Source organism: Talpa occidentalis, unplaced genomic scaffold (assembly GCF_014898055.3).
Source record: "Talpa occidentalis isolate TD23 unplaced genomic scaffold, MPIMG_talOcc4v2.1 talOcc4.11, whole genome shotgun sequence".
NCBI lineage: Eukaryota > Metazoa > Chordata > Mammalia > Eulipotyphla > Talpidae > Talpa > Talpa occidentalis.
The window spans coordinates 103,552,651-103,568,163 of NW_023601104.1; the positions used below are offsets into that span (position 1 = coordinate 103,552,651).

A 15,513-nucleotide genomic window follows, 5' to 3' on the forward strand; every position below is an offset into this window, starting at 1 on the left:
TGCTGGTGCTCACACATGCTCTGTGGGGTCTTCTCACCTGGGATCTTTGTATGTTCAGGATCTGCCCTTTGTCAAACTTGTCCTGTCACATAATTTCTCCCATTCAGTTCCCATCTCTTGTTTTTCCGACAGTTTCTTTCATTTTCAAAAGCATGTTAGTTTGATGTAGCCCGTGTGTTAATGTTCATTTTGCTGCTCTTGTCGTGGGAGCCCCGTCCTCAATATATCCACTAGGGCAATACCAAGTGTTGGTGCCTCTTCCCTCCTGTGCTGATGCCGCCCTGTTGGCACAGCCGGGATGTGGAACTGAGGGCAGGGGATGGATCTGGACTGAGGTGTGTTTGGACAAGTGCTGACAGCTCAGCTGTAGCAAAGGACGGATCCTGCATGTGCAGCAACATGGAGGACCCTGAGGGGGGATGTCAGGGAAATGATGAAGAAAAGACAGACATCATTGATCTCAGTTCCTGCGGGTGCAGAGAAGCGGAGTAGAGCGTTTTCAGAACCGGGGACAGTGAACTCCTGACATCAGTGGCAGAACTGAGACCACCAGAGGGGACACTGGTTGCCGGGTGGGGGAAGTGGGTCTCATGGAATGGGGTGCTGGGCCAGGGCATGGAGGGTGTGAGGGCACATGTATGAGTGTGGACCCGGGACCCGAGGAGCAGACGCGAGGATGTGAACCCGCTTTTCCCCAGAGGATAATGAATAGCAGGTGCCACACGTCATGACGTGGGGATCGTGTCTGTGTCGTCCCCGGGCACAGGGGCCCCAAACTGGGACTTGTCCTCACGGGGAGAGCCTGAGAAACGTTCCCAGGGGAGACCGTGACGACCCCGCGCCCTGACGGTGGCTCGTGGGGGATGGAATGAGACACGTCCCCGCAGAGACAGAGCAGGTGGAGTCACGACCGTGGCCAGAGCCTGTGACTCGGCCAACACCCCCCAGGGAGGGACAGAGCAGGCCTGACCCACGGGGACACAGGGGAGGCTCGGTGATTAGACGGACATTGTCCCTGAAGCAATTATCCAGAAGCTGCTGAAAACGGTTTTAGAAATTCATTTCAAATACTCAAAAAAATCCACAATTTAATGCGGAGCAATTGAATTCCAACGCCAGCGGAGGGAAGGAAACACTGTCCAGGGCAGAAGAAAACGGACAAACAAGTGAAACCACAGCTGAAACACGCAGGGAGACAGAAGGTGGTGCTGGAGGAAGAAGCATCACACACGCCTGTGCTCAGCACCACAGCGGGAGACGCAGATAAACAGGAGGCGACACGGAGGAGGAGACGCGGCCACAGACCCTGGAGAGGGAGGGTCCTGGGGGCTCCGGGGTCGTGTCTGGGCCGGCAACTGGGAGGAGCAAGAAACAGACGCACAGAACCTCAGGCGCAAACACCCCCTCAGGCCAGAGTCAGGAGGACAGAAACCCACGGACCAGCTGCCAGCAGGACAGTGGACACAGGATCCCGAGTCTCCCCTCACAGCACCACGGGGCCTGCGGGTCTTATTCGTGAGCCCCGACGCCCGGGGAACCCCGGCCCGAGCTTCTCCCTCCGCAGGGACCCGGGGGGGCCGCGCTGCAGGAGCAGGTCAAGAGGCCCCGGGGTCCCGACCCTGAGACAGACAAGGACGTCGCCCCGGCAGAGACACCGCAGACCCGCGTCCCGACCCCACAGACGCAGGAGCCTCCACAACGTCTGAGCAAACGGGGCTCTCACCCCGCGGAGACACCCCGCGTCTCACATCGGGGAGACGGGAAGGATCCTCGTGTGAGAAGCGAGGGTGACGCTGCCCCTGTGGGCAGCAGACGTGGGGAGGGACACGGAGACCCCGACAGGCCCACGGAGACGGGGAGAAGCCGCGTCAGGGCAGGGATGTGCAGGTCCAGACCCCGCGTGTCTGTGGGGAGGAGAGGGCTGAGGCACTTGGGGCATTTTTGAGCGGGCCCGCGGGTGGGGACTCCCGCGTGTTCTCGGCAGGGCGGCCCCGCCCCGCTGAGCCGGCGGCTGAGCCCTCGCGGGGTCCCCCTCAGGGCACGGGCTCGCCAAGGTGGCGGGCGTCCCTGCCGCCATTTTGCCGTGGGAGGGCGGCGTCATCACCCCCCCCCCCGCCCCGTGCTTCAGGCCTGTCGCCCCGCGCCCGGGCCCTGACGATGGGTCCGGCCCTCGGCGGAAGCGCACCTGGGCAGGAGAAGCCGCGGGGCCCGGGAGGGGGGGCAGGGGAAGGGCTGAGGGGACGGGGAGCCAGCGAGGAGCGGAGCCCGACTCTGCTTCCCACGCTTCCCGGCGCGGGGCAGGTTCCCACAGCGGCCGCGGGCGCAGCCTGGAGGCCCCGCGGCGGACGCCGCCCGCCCTGACCCCCCCCCCCCAGCCCTGCCTGGAGGGGACGCGGCGGCCACGTGTCCCGAAGCGGGTGCCACGTGACCGAGACCTGGCGCCGCGGGTCGCAGGCACGTGACCAAACTGTGTGGGGCGGGAGCCACACGGGCCCCTGTCACGTGCGCTGGGCGCGGGTGCCATGTGACCGCCGCCGCCGCTACCCGGCCTGGAGTTGGAGATTCCTCCGCGCGCGCGAAGGAGAAGCTGCGCCTGCGCGGGGGAGAAAAGGGCCGCGTCCGCGTGGCGCGTCCGGCCGCCCCTCGCGCCGGGCTTGGCCTCTGAGGGCGGCGGCGCCGGGAGAGCCGGTGCTGGCGACGTTCTCAAGGAGCCGCCCTGAAGCGCACACGAGGTGCGTCCCTCAGCCCCCCCTTCAGCTGCGCCCCGACACCCGCAGCCGCTGACCCCGGGCCGGCGCCGGGGCCTTCCCTGGGCCCTTCCCTGGGCCCCTGTTTCCTGCCGCGGGGTGACTGCACGTGGGTCCGCCGCCCCCCACCCCGCCGGGCCTCGGCGCCCTCTGGGCTTCAGCGGCTTCATCATTCTGAGCCCCCCCGCCCCCCTGCCCCTTCCCTCCCCCCACTACCCCTGCCCGCCGCCCCCCCACCCCCCCCCCTCCCTCTCCCCCGACCTCGCCTCACTGGTCAGCGCCTTCATTTGCGCGTCTGAGAAAAACCATCTCCCAAACAGCCGCCGCGTCTTCCCCACAGGGTGAGTTATTTGAAAATAAGTTAAGCCAAGGGATCTGCGGTGTCCGGCTGGAGGAGGAGCCCAGACCCGCGAGGCCCTCGGCTCGGCTCGGCTCCGCCCTGCGAAGGAACCACGGACTGTCGGACTCTTGGCTTCTGGTCTGGCGTCCCCCGCACCGGCCCTGGCACCCAGTGGGGCCTCAGAAAACATCCGGGAAATGAGTAAGTGGGGAAAGCCCTGGCCTGGCCTGGCGCCCAGTGGGTGAGGAATAATTGTGGGGTCTGAAGCTCCCCTGCGCTCTGGATGGCACCGGGCTGCAGCACACGGGGGTCCTCAGGAAGAACGAGTCCTGGGGTGGCCGGGTGCACGGAGCATCCACAGCACCCGCCCTGGGGGCCTCCACGTCAGAAACCAAGCGCTCCGGTGCTTTCCTGCGCCCGGCCATTGGCACACAGTAGGTCCTCCCGAAGCCCCCCCCCCCGCACCTGAATGCAAGTTCCCCCGGCATCCACCCGAGAGTCGCCGAAGGGGAGGGACAACGCACAGACGCTTCCTCCCAGGGCCGCGGACACCATCTAGGTCTCCGTGCACACTGGGTCCCCCAGAAATGCTGCGCTGGACTATTGAGCTGGACGCGCCCAGGCCGGAGCCCAGTGTCGTAACCACGCGGTCCAGCTCCTCCCTCTCGCCCAGTTCCCCGCCCCTGGCTGCGCACACAGTGGGTGCTCAGGAGACGCCAGCGGGGTGGCTGAACGGGTGAAACGAGACCCCAGTTTCCAGGGGCGGATTTCACTGAGGCGAGAGCCGGACGCCGGCGCCCCTCCCGGGCGGGAAGCGGCTTCTTTTCTCTGGGGCCCCTCACCAGCTTCCGCGCAAAGCTCTTTCTGGGTGTTTCCTCCGTGGGCACCCGCGGGTCTGCGCTGGTCTCCCCGGGGGACACGCGCGGACACGGCCGGCACGCGGCGGCCACGGCGCCCTCTCTCCCCCCGGCCTGTCACCGCCCGCGGGGCCGCGGACCCTCCGGACCCCCAACCAGCGCCGCGGGCTCCTGCGCCTCCACCCCGGTGCTGGGCAGGGCCGCGCGCCTGCCCCCGCCCCTGAGCCCGCGGGGAGGCCCCGGGGAGCCGCCCTGCCGCGGAGCCGCCCCGGGCCGTTCGCACCGCCCGAGGCCGGCATCAGAGGGGTCCCTGCACCCCAGCCCAGCGGACGCCGCAGGGGCGCGGGGGGCGGCCCTGTCCCCAGAGGCGCGGGGGGCCGCGCAGGCGGGGCCACCCCTGCACCCCAGCCCCCGGCGGGCGCCTCACACTCGCTCCCCATCCCGGCCGACGGGGAAGGGACTCCCGCCGCCCCGCTCCCCGGGCCCGGGCCTTGGGAGGGAAGCCCGGCCCTCGAGAGTGCAGCCGGCAGGGCTGATCCCGAGGAGGCTGTGGCCCGGGAGAATGGGCGGGTAGAGGGTGTCCAGGGAGTAGGGTCGGGTCGGAGTGGATGGACCAGCGGGCTGGGGGGGTCCGAGCCGGGAGCGGAGCCTGCACACTCCACCACCCGCCCTTCGGGAAATATCAGAACTGAGCCAAGAGGCAGGTGCACCGGGAAAATGTGTCTGAGTCCTGCCTGGCAGAAGAGAAACTGAGTCACCAGCTCAGGAGCCGCAGGGTCAGCGGGCCTGAAGGGGCTGGGTCTGCCTGTGGTGCAGAGGGTTGGGTGGGCGGCGTGAGCTGAGGTGGCCTCTGCCTGGAGATTGGTCTCTGCTGTGTCTGCACCTCTTGGCTCGGTTCCCCTGTGCTCCATGATTCTTGCACCTCCTGGTTTTTTCTCGTTGGCTTGGAGTGGTTCCTGTGATTGGAGCCATCTAAGTGTGTAGGGCTTAGGGCAGGAGGAGGGGGAGGGGTGGATGACTGTGAGTCTGAGCTGGAGTCTGAGGTCTTTGAGGATTTAGGACGATTTTCCTGAGCTGCCCTCACCCCAGTCTTGGAGCCAGTCATCTTCCAGTGTAATATGGGGAAAAGCTGTGGGCTAGCCACATGCCCAGCTCCTCCACCTTGGGAAGGCTTTCTCTGTTAGAAAATTGGAACCCGTAAAGATAGTCATAATGGCGGTCACTTATTGTGTGCTTACTTTGTGTCAAGTGCTGACGTGTTCCATTTAGTTCTCCCAACAATTCTATGGGTTAGGGATTGTTAGCTTTGTTTTGTAGATATGAAAACCGAAGCTCAGGAGGGACATATCATTTGTTCAGGATCACACTGCTAATAGGTGGCAGAGCTGGAAATTCTTCCTAAGTCTGACTCCAGAACCTATGGCCTTAATTACCGTACTAACCAGCCTTTAGGGCACACTCCCCAGCAAGAGAGGAGGGAGATGGTGATAAGTCCTAGGGTCCCAGCTCCCTGTTGTTGATTTTTACTTTGTGGCCATCAAAGACTTGCCCTGATCCAACCCACAGTCTTTCCTTATCTGATGCTGGTGTCTCTGGCCCCAGCCTGAAGGGCACCAAAGAAGTGGGCTGTGGCCATTCCAAGTGGCATTCCAAGAAGGCCATTTTCCTTCACACAGCGCTTGGGTGCTAGATCCTGGGGTCGGCTTTCAAGACAATTGCTGTTTTAATCCATCATTCATCCATCATCCTCCTTAATGAGTAACCTCCCTCCTCAGAGCTGGCCCTCAGGGTGCACGAGGCAGGATCTGTCAGCTCTGCAGGCCAAGCTCCCCTGAGGGCTCCCTGAGCCAGGCAGTGAGAGGCCAGTGGGACCATGACTGAGGCTGGTCCAGCCAGTCCCTGGGGACAAGGACTCTGCAATGGGAAAAACAGTAGACTTGGAGTTCTGAGAGTTTTCTGAGCTTCAGTCTTATCTGTTGTAGAGGTTACTAAGTCCTCTCACTTGGAAAGGTAAGAGCAGCACATGGGAAACATGTAAGGAGTCATTGTACAGAAGCGAGGTGCGGTGAAAGAGATTTCTTTTTAGAGGAAGGTGCTCCACGTTGCTCCTGGAACCAACGCCAGGGACAGTGGGCTGGGAAGCAGCAGGATAGCGCAGGCTAGACAGGGGGAGCTGCTTGACTGGGGTGTGTGGGGTGTGAGGACCTGGGAGGGAGGGAGTTTGATGTCCTTCCCTGGGCTCTCTGAAGACTCCAGAGCAGAGTACGGAGTCGGGCTCGGGGTGGGGCTGAGCCCCCAGCGCCACCTCAGCAGTGACTCTGTATGTGCCTCTCTTCCTTCTGCAGCTGCTGCCGCTCACCCCGTGTCTTCTGGCCGCTTCCCTCTTTGCTGCCCCTCCACATAGGCTCCCTCTCTCCACCTCCTGGGGACCATCATGAATGGTGCCCCTTCCCCAGAGGGTGGGGCCTCCCCTTCCCCTCCCCCCTTGCCACCGCCCCCTCCTCCTAGTTGGCGGGAGTTCTGCAAGTCCCATGCCCGGGCTGCTGCCCTGGACTTCGCCTGCCATTTTCGCCTCTACCTGGCCTCCCACCCCCAGTATGCAGGGCCAGGCGCTGAGGCCGCCTTTTCCCGCCGTTTTGCTGAGCTCTTCCTGCAGCACTTTGAAGCCGAGGTGGCCCGGGCCTCTGGCTCCCTCTCACCACCCATCCTGGCTCCCCTGAGTCCTGGTGTGGAGATCCCGCCACATGACCTGTCCCTTGAGAGCTGCAGGGTGGGCGGGCCCTGGCTGTGCTGGGCCCTTCTCGATCATCTGAGGACCTGGCCGGCCCCCTCCCTTCCTCGGTCTCTTCCTCTTCTACGACCTCCTCAAAGCCGAAGCTAAAGAAACGCTTCTCCCTCCGTTCAGTGGGTCGCTCCGTCCGTGGTTCAGTCCGTGGCATCCTGCAGTGGCGGGGGGCTGTTGACCCTCCTTCCCCAGCTGGGCCCCTAGAGACCTCGACAGGCCCCCCAGTCTTAGGTGGAAACAGCAACTCCAACTCCTCTGGTGGGGCTGGGACCATTGGCAGGGGACTGGTTAGTGATGGAACCTCCCCTGGGGACAGATGGACTCACCGTTTTGAGAGGCTGAGACTCAGTCGGGGTGGGGGGACCTTGAAGGATGCAGCAGGGATGGTGCAGAGGGAAGAGCTGCTGAGTTTCATGGGGGCTGAAGAGGCAGCCCCTGACCCAGCTGGAGTGGGCCGGGGGGAGGGGCAGCTGGGCCTACCTCAGGGGGAGGAGGGCAGCCTCAGTGGCAGAAGTGTCGCTTGCTGCTTCGGAGAGAAGGAGGAGGAGGAGGAGGAGGAGTCGCCTGGAGTTCTTTGTACCACCCAAGGTGAGGTCCGGTGGGGGGGTGGGGAGCGAGTGACTGAGCCACCAGAGTGGTGGCTGGGCCTGCAGATAGGCCGGGAGGCTTGCCCGCCCTTGCACATGGCTCTGTGTACTGTTTTTAAAGCTTACTCCTGGCTTTGGGTAGTAGCTGTGGGCAAGGACTAAAAAAATAGTCATTTGCTTTAGTCTAACTAGGGTGTAGAAGGAAGGATGGTTTCTGTGCACCAAATACCTGCCCTTCGCTCCCTCCCAACCTAGGCGTCCCGGCAGCGACTTAGCATCCCCTGCTCTACTATCACTGATGTGCGGACAGCCACGGCCCTGGAGATGCCTGACCGAGAGAACACATTTGTGGTTAAGGTAGGAGCCCTGTCCCCCTGCCCTCTTGGGGCACTTGTGTTGGGGAGAAAGCTGTTAGCAAACAAACAGGGGGCATTGGTGGAAGAAAGTGTAGGTGTCAGGTACCCTGAGAGTGTGTCCCTGAGGGCCACGGCTTTTCTGGGAGGAAGGAAGAGCAGGAGGATGCTCTGGTTGTTGGGGGAAGATGAAGGTCTCAGGACCCAGAAGTGGCCTTTGAACCTCCTCTTGTTCCTGTAGGTGGAAGGCCCTTCAGAATATATCCTGGAGACGGCTGACGCTCTACATGTAAAGGCCTGGGTGTCTGACATCCAAGAATGCCTGAGCCCAGGGTGAGGAACTTGACTTCTGGCTGTGAGAGATGCTGGGGGCGGGTGTGGGGAGCAGCTTTGTGCCTCTCACCTGGTGACTTGCCTCCCAGCACCATTTTTCTGTTTGTGCAGACCTTGCCCTGCTACCAGTCCTCGTCCCATGACCCTCCCTCTGGCCCCTGGGACCTCATTTCTTACGAGGGAGAACACAGACAACCTGGAGCCGCCTTGCCTCAATCACTCAGAGAGTCTGCCCAGCCAGGATCTGCTGCTGGGCCCCAGCGAGAGCAACGACCGTCTGTCACAGGGTAGGGTGGCGCCTTTGTACAAGCCCCTCTGTTAGGCCCAGGCCCTCTGTCCAGACTTCCAGGGCACCCCAGTCCTGCTTCTCAGCTGCCTACTCCCACTTCCATCCCCCAATGTTTTATCTTTTGTTCCTGAACATAGGAAGCCAGTTAGAACCATCAGATCACCACCACCATCATCTGAGTCCTAAGCAAACTCCTGTCCACCCGTCTGTGCCCAGCCTGACCCACTTTCCCATAAGTCTTGTACGGGCCACCACTCTGGCTAGACATTTCTCCAAGCTTCCAGAACATTTTATAGATGTCTTTGTTTTGCTCTTAAACTGTGTCTGCCTGCATTTGTGCCAGTATTTCTCAGCTGACTAAACACATGCATGTCCTGCTCACCACATAAACTCGCAGCTCACATTACAAGACTCGACTATACCTTTTCTTCCTGATCCTCTGGTTCAGCTTCACAGTAATTCAGCTTCATAGCATGCAGGCTGTATTCAGTGAATGAACAAATGAATTAGAGAATCTGAGCGCTAAAATGAACATTATAAGTTCCAATCTCCTTGTTTCTCAGGCTGCTAAGACCTTGTGGTGGTAAAGGGGTGGACGTGGCTTTTTTTGGGTCACCTGAGAGTCACTGACAAAGACGGGCTACGCCAGCCTGATAGCCGAGCGGCTGTTCTCTGTGCTTTCTCTACTTAGCTCTGAGCACTGACCATACCTGTAGGCCTGGACTGCCAGTCAGCAGACACTCAGGAATACCCTCGCACATGCCTTGCCCTGCGTTGGGCAGGGTGGGGAACACAGAGATGCCTGAGATGAGCTCTGTGCCCTCCATGGGCTCACAAGACATCCAAGTGGAAAGAGGAACTCGGGCATAGAGGCCTTGGGGGCTCAGAGGGGTAGGACCCTGGTGGAGTCAGGCTACACAGGGAGATGAGAGAAAAGAGTGTGGCTTGCACGAGCAGCCGTCAAGAACAGAGACGTGAGATGGGGAGAGCCCAGATTTGGAAAAATCATATGGGATGACTGGGCTCAAGCAGGGGATACATGAATACAGGTTGACTGAAGGTCAAGTCAGTTGAGTTGGGATTCCTAGGATTTCTAGCCCCAAGAGTTGAGGGCATTGTGCTGTAGGCAGGAAAAGGACCTATTTGTAAAGTGAAAATGCATGTGGGATTCTACCCCCACTTCTGCAACAATAGCTGTAAGTTCAGCTAGTGATGCAGAGAAGGCATAGGCGCGTTTGAGGCGAGGACTCCTCTGCAGTGACTGCAGTTCCCTCAGCACTGCAGGAAATCTAAGTTAGTCATCAATAAACCCATCAGGGGTCAATAAAACCTAAAGAAGGACCCAGGCACCAGCCTGGGGGGGCGCTGCTGGTCGGCTGCTGGTGTGACGTGTACCCAGGCAGAACAGTCCTGCCAAAGGGAGCTTCTGGAGTTCTCAACTCTGCTCACTCCCGGTTTTTTTTTTTTCCCCCCCCAGGAGCATATGGTGGCCTCTCAGACCGCCCCTCGGCATCCATCTCCCCCAGTTCTGCCTCTATTGCTGCCTCCCATTTTGACTCAATGGAACTACTCCCCCAGAGTTGCCCCCCCGAATGCCCATTGAAGAGGGACCCCCAGCAGGGGCGGTTCATCCCCTCTCAGCCCCTTACCCACCCCTGGACACTCCGGAGACAGCCACAGGTACCAGAGTTGTGAGTGTGTGTCTGCCTCCAGGCCCAGCTGCCTGACTCCCTGAAGCTATCTTGGCCTCCTGAGGCACTTGCCTGGGGGGCGGGGGTAGTAGGGTGGGAGTGACACACGAGGGGAAAGCAAGACTTTTCTTCCCCCAGGATGGGGGAGGCATCCCTGATCCCAGTTTCCCTCCTCTCTCCTTCCTGAAGGGTCATTCCTGTTCCAGGGGGAGTCGGAGAGGGTGAGGGGGACCAGCCCCTCTCAGGGTATCCTTGGTTCCACGGGATGCTCTCTCGACTCAAGGCTGCCCAGCTAGTGCTGGCGGGAGGTGCCGGCTCCCACGGTGTCTTCCTGGTACGACAGAGTGAGACAAGGAGGGGCACGTATGTCCTCACTTTCAACTTCCAGGGCAAGGCTAAGGTGAGTGACTAGAACAAGGCTGTGTTCCATGCAGCGAGCTTGCAGGCGGCGCGGGCACACTGCTGTCGGGGAGAGCGCTCTGTAACTGGCAGGGGCTTAGACTCCCGCTTCACCTGGCTCCTCCTACCCTCAGCACCTGCATTTGTCGCTGAATGAGGAGGGTCAGTGCCGGGTCCAGGCACCTGTGGTTCCAGTCCATTTTCGATATGCTCGAGCATTTCCGGGTGCACCCCATCCCTCTGGAGTCTGGAGGCCCCAGTGACGTCCCTTGTCAGCTATGTCGTATCCTCCCAGCGACAGCAGGGTGAGCAGAGCAGGTCTGCAGGGGAGGAGGTGCCCGTGCACCCAAGAAGTGAGGAGGTGTGTGTGCCAGAAAGATGGGGTGGGGGGCTGTGAGGAGGAAAGTGCTGTTAGGGGAGCAGGGTGGAGAAGGCCCCAGAGTGTTGGGGTTTTGGAGGGAAGAAGCACACTGAGAGGATGTAGGCAGGCAGAGGGCTCCTGTGGGAGCCAGGGAGGAAGCTAAGTCGGGCGGGTCATCCCCATTCCATCCAGCTCCTCTGTGCCATCATTTGTCTGTCTCCTAGGCCCATCCTCCCGCCTTGTCTTTGCCCTTCTTCACACCTTGCCTTTGGCCTGCCCTTCTTGGGGACACTCGGGCTGATCCCCTTCCTCCCCCCCATGTCTGATGTCCCTGTCTGATCTCTCCCTTTTCCCCACCCAACGTCCCATCTGTCCCCACATTGCCCCTCCCCCCCAGGCCGGGAGCAGGCCGGGAGCCATGCAGGGTGTGCGAGGGAGATCGATGCTACCCCGATGCCTCCTCCACCCTCATGCCCTTCGGAGCGAGTGACTGTGTGTAAGTGTGGTCCTCCTCTCCCTGCTGCCCATGATCCATCTTCCATGGATGGGGGGTTGTCGGGAGATGGGACGTGGGGGAGATAGCACATGGCTCCTGGGGGGATGAGCGAAGGGAAGGCCGCTGCAGGAGCTTGCCTCCATCCACAATCAGTCTGTCTTCTTACCATTCCTGTCTAGAACCGAACACCTCCCATGACCTACCCCAGCCCCCTGAACCCCCTTCATGGACAGATCCCCCACAACCTGGGGCAGAAGAGGCGTCGGGGGCGCCAGAAGTGGCGGCAGCAACCGCCGCAGCAGCCAAAGAGAGGCAAGAGAAAGAGAAAGCGGGCAGTGGAGGGGTCCAGGAAGAGCTGGTCCCCGTGGTTGAGCTGGTCCCCGTGGTTGAATTGGAAGAGGCCATAGCACCTGGCACGGAGGGCCAGGGAGTCTCTGGATCTGGTGGGGATCCTGGGGTGACCCTGATGGTGCAGCTCCAGCAGTTGCCACTAGGGGGCGATGGAGAAGAAGGGGGCCATCCCAGAGCCATTAGTAACCAGTACTCCTTCGTGTGAGGCACCCCATCCCACTCTTTCTCCACTCTTCTTGCTCTCCAGCCCTCGGTTGGTGAGATTGGGACTGGGTAAGGACAAAGAGGAGCAGTAGGAATCCCCTCCCACATGCTTCCTGACCCTTGAAGGCCAAGGGCATGTATGATGGTACAAGAAAAGGTTGACGAGCCCTGTTAACTCCCCAGTTCATACACTACAGGTGCCCTGTCCCCTCGGCAGGGGATTCGGCCTCCATTACCTCCCTGAGGGGCTCTATGGTCAGCCCCACCCCTGGGGGCCATTTCCCCATTAACCACCCCTCCCCAGCCCAAGGAAGGGTGCAGGGGAAGGGCTGTCAGTTATATTAAGGTGGTGGTTGGTTGTTTTAAACAAAATGGAGACGCATAACTAAAAGGATTTATCTCAGTTCCATCGTGATGGCTGTGGCCAGTGTTTGCGGTGGGGCCTGGGCCAGGCGGGTCAGGAAAGCAGCCCACTCAGTGTTGTCAGCGCCAGAGCTACGAGGCTGGGAAGCAGGGTCAGGTCGAGTCCCTGTTGCTCTCCAGCCTTGTGCTTCCCCCCGCTCTCCTCACGGGCTGTGGTGGTGGTCGAGCCGTAAGTGCAGAGCCGGACCCCTCTTCTGGGGTCTCTGGGCAACTTCCCTTAATGGGACAGGATGGTGAACAGCGGGGTTGCCAGTCTTCAGGGGCCTTTCCTGCTGTGGAGTCTCTGGTTAAGGCTTCCTACCCTAGGGAGAAAGCAGGCAGGGAGACCGCCGGGATTGGGCGGCAGGGCCATGGCGTCTGTGTGGGGAGAGGGCCCAGGGCAGGCTGACAGCCCCTCAGGCCCAGCGGGGAAGGAGGGAGGATGAAGGCAAAGAGCACCTGGCTTTGCCTGTTATTTACTCTGTTACCTGGGCAAGTTGTAGCATTCCCCGACTCAGGATACCGTGTGGGGACAGATCTGTGAAACGGGAGTCACATCTGGGTCAGAGCTGCTGACGTGATTGGCCTGGCCTGGGTGATGTTTCCACTGGAGTTCACAGATTGCCGGCTTCTCTTGAAATCAGAAGATCCAGCCTCACGGAGTTCATCTTCCACCTTGCCCTCTTTCCACCCACCTAAAAAGTCACATGACTTCTTGGCCCCTGTGGGCATTTGAGTGGCAGCGCTCCTCGCCTCCTCAGGGCCCTCCATTAAACCCAGGCTCCACCCTCTGAACTGAACTGTGATTTTGCTCTCCAACAGAGGGCACCCCTGGACTTCCCAGCTCTGGGGTGGTGGGCACCAACTAGGAGGGATGGGGTACTGCAGAATCCTACTTAAACTGCTTGGCCCGCTCACCTCCATCCAGCTCTGCCTCTTACCATCCTGCCTTTTGCTTTCCTTCCCAGGTGCCCCCCAGCCTCTGCCCCCACTTCCAGGAGGCCCTACCCACGCTTACGACCTTGCTATTCTGGGCTTTGTGTCCTATTGGGAGATGGACAGGAGGCAACTGGGCTCACAGGCCACCCAGGCTGAGGTAGAGTGGGGGAGTCTGCTGGCTCTCCCTGTTTTAGATGATCCCTGGGGCTCCCCTAAACCTGGGCCTCTGGAATCTGGGGATAGAGTTGGCCTTGAAAAGGGAGGAATGGTTTGGGGATCTGGGTGCTGCGTTCTTAAAGTGAGGGCAGTAAAGGCTGTGATATCTGTCTCCCTCCTGACTCACACACCCCCACTCCCCAGTTAGCAGGAACTGATCCTCCTCCTCTGGCAGTTCCTGGTGCTGTGAGGCTTCCCCCTTCCCTGAAACCCTGCCAGCTTGCCAGCTTTCAGGGACCTGCCTTCTGAAGATGGGTTGGGAGAGGTATACAGGGATACCCCCTACCCCACCAAAGATTTGGCATGTCTTGGCTAGAGACACCTAAGAGACTTTCCTTCTAAGTCTTTCTCAATGGGTGGTTGAACTGAAGTTTGAAATTGGCCAGGGACTGGCCTGGCTCTGCATTGATGTCCTTCAGAACGTGGCTCCCACACAGCCCTCATAGGAGAGAAGAAAATCTTCCAGCTCTGAACTTAGAGCTTAGAGACCCTGGGTGGGAGATAGTCAGCTTTCATTAGGCAGCCTTCATCCCCGATGGCGATTCTTTGGCAGCCTTGGCTGGGGCCCTTCCTCTCTGGCTTCAGTCCCCCTCTGGGAAGTTGGGGGTGGTAGAGATGGAGAACCTTAAAGGGCCCTGCTGGCAGCAGTGGCCTGTAAAGCCTCCTTTTCCTGGGTCTCTTGCTCGCAACTTCCTTGAAGCTGTGATCTCTGCAGTCTCTCCTCCATGTATGGGCATTCCTGCTCCTTTAAGACAGTGCCCCTGTCACTCCTCCAGGTGGTGGTGGGGAGAAGCCAGCCAGCCCCCAAAGCTTGGCACATGCTCTGCCTGGCTCTGGCCAGAGAAGGTGGGTGCTAGACCAGGTGGAGTTGCCTGTTGGTATGACCTGGACACATCCCATTGTCTGACCCCCCCTCCCACTAATGGGTCACAGCAGGATTCTGCTTCAGGGGAGGGGTTGGGAACCCTGTAAAGGGGGGGAAGGGAGGGAGGGAGGAGCACCGTGTCCTTAACTCACCCTGGAGGCTGCCCCTCCCCAAGCTCAGGGAGTAGAAGGGGTGAGTATGAGGGGAGCTGACTCCTTAAGTGCCAGCCACCCCATCCCTGTTGACCTACCCACTCCCCACAAGTGGGGTTTCCCTTTCTTTTGCCTGCCGTCTTCTGTGTCTCTCTCTACTGAGGAACTTGAGCACGAGAATAGCAAGCAGCCTCCAGGCCCTTTCCGAGGTCCGTGGCCTCATCATTCAGGGAGCAGGCCGAGATGGAGTTAGGGCTGGAGGACAGGGTCAAATGTGCTTCCCCTCACTGACCTTTCCCAGGATTCTCCATGAGCCTCTCTGCCCTCCTTGCCTCCCCTACCCACACCCTGTCTACCCTGTCTGCTCCTCCAGCAGCTGCCCTGATAGGAACCAAAAGGCCCTCATCCCCAAGCAGGGGTGGGGCCGGGGGTGGGGGGCTCAGAGCAGCTGCTTCTCTGAGGAAGCTGACGCCAAGGCCAGCCGCTCAGCAACAACTTGTGGCTTTGCACCCAGCCCTGGCCCCGTCCCCACCCCCTGGCTGCTCCCCCCCACCTCTGGGCTACCCCTTTTCCCACTGCACCTCAGACCCCCTCCTCTAACCCTGCAGCCCCCTCTGCTCCCCCAGGCTCTGGCTCTGTTCTGTCCTTTCCCCTAGACCTGCTGAGCCCATTCCTTGGGGCTGCAGCCTCTGCCTTATCCAGTGCCCCCAGGCCCCTCTCCTTGTGCCCTTCCGCTTGTCTCTTCCAGTGGGTTGAGCACACAACTGCACACCTCTGTACCCTTGACAGATACTCGGGACCAGAGTGCATTGCAAACCACACACCACCTCTGTAAACCCTGGGCTAAAGAGGCACAGTGTGGGGTGAGGTGACCCTCAATACATGACTTGGGGGACCCTACCCCATCCTGAGACATCTCTCCCTCTCTGCCATCAGCACATTCTGTAGCCTCTTGGGTTACCCAGCTGCCTGGGTATCCCATTTTCTTGTAGGGGGGGGGGATTCCCTGTCGGGGATGGGGGAACCCCTGAAGGCCATGTTCTCAGAGGCTCAGTAGAGCGATGATGGGGGGGAGTTTTAGGGAGAGAGGGCAGTCAGTCCTGGCTTTGATCACAGGGCCTGGACACTAAATCCCTTGTTGATGGC

At 60.5% G+C, this 15,513-nt stretch overlaps 1 long non-coding RNA gene and 1 pseudogene across 1 annotated transcript; one reads left to right on the forward strand and one right to left on the reverse strand.

Annotated features, from left to right (window-relative positions):
* Positions 1–2,648: 2,648 nt before the first annotated feature.
* Positions 2,649–12,139, forward strand: LOC119239492 (SH2B adapter protein 1-like; annotated as a pseudogene).
* Positions 12,140–12,417: 278 nt separating this feature from the next.
* On the reverse strand, positions 12,418–13,249 carry LOC129145400 (uncharacterized). Its single transcript, XR_008550934.1, has 3 exons — positions 13,114–13,249; positions 12,684–12,890; positions 12,418–12,518 (listed from the first exon to the last, which is right to left on the reverse strand). It is a non-coding gene; the product is annotated as an uncharacterized LOC129145400 (long non-coding RNA).
* Positions 13,250–15,513: the final 2,264 nt, after the last annotated feature.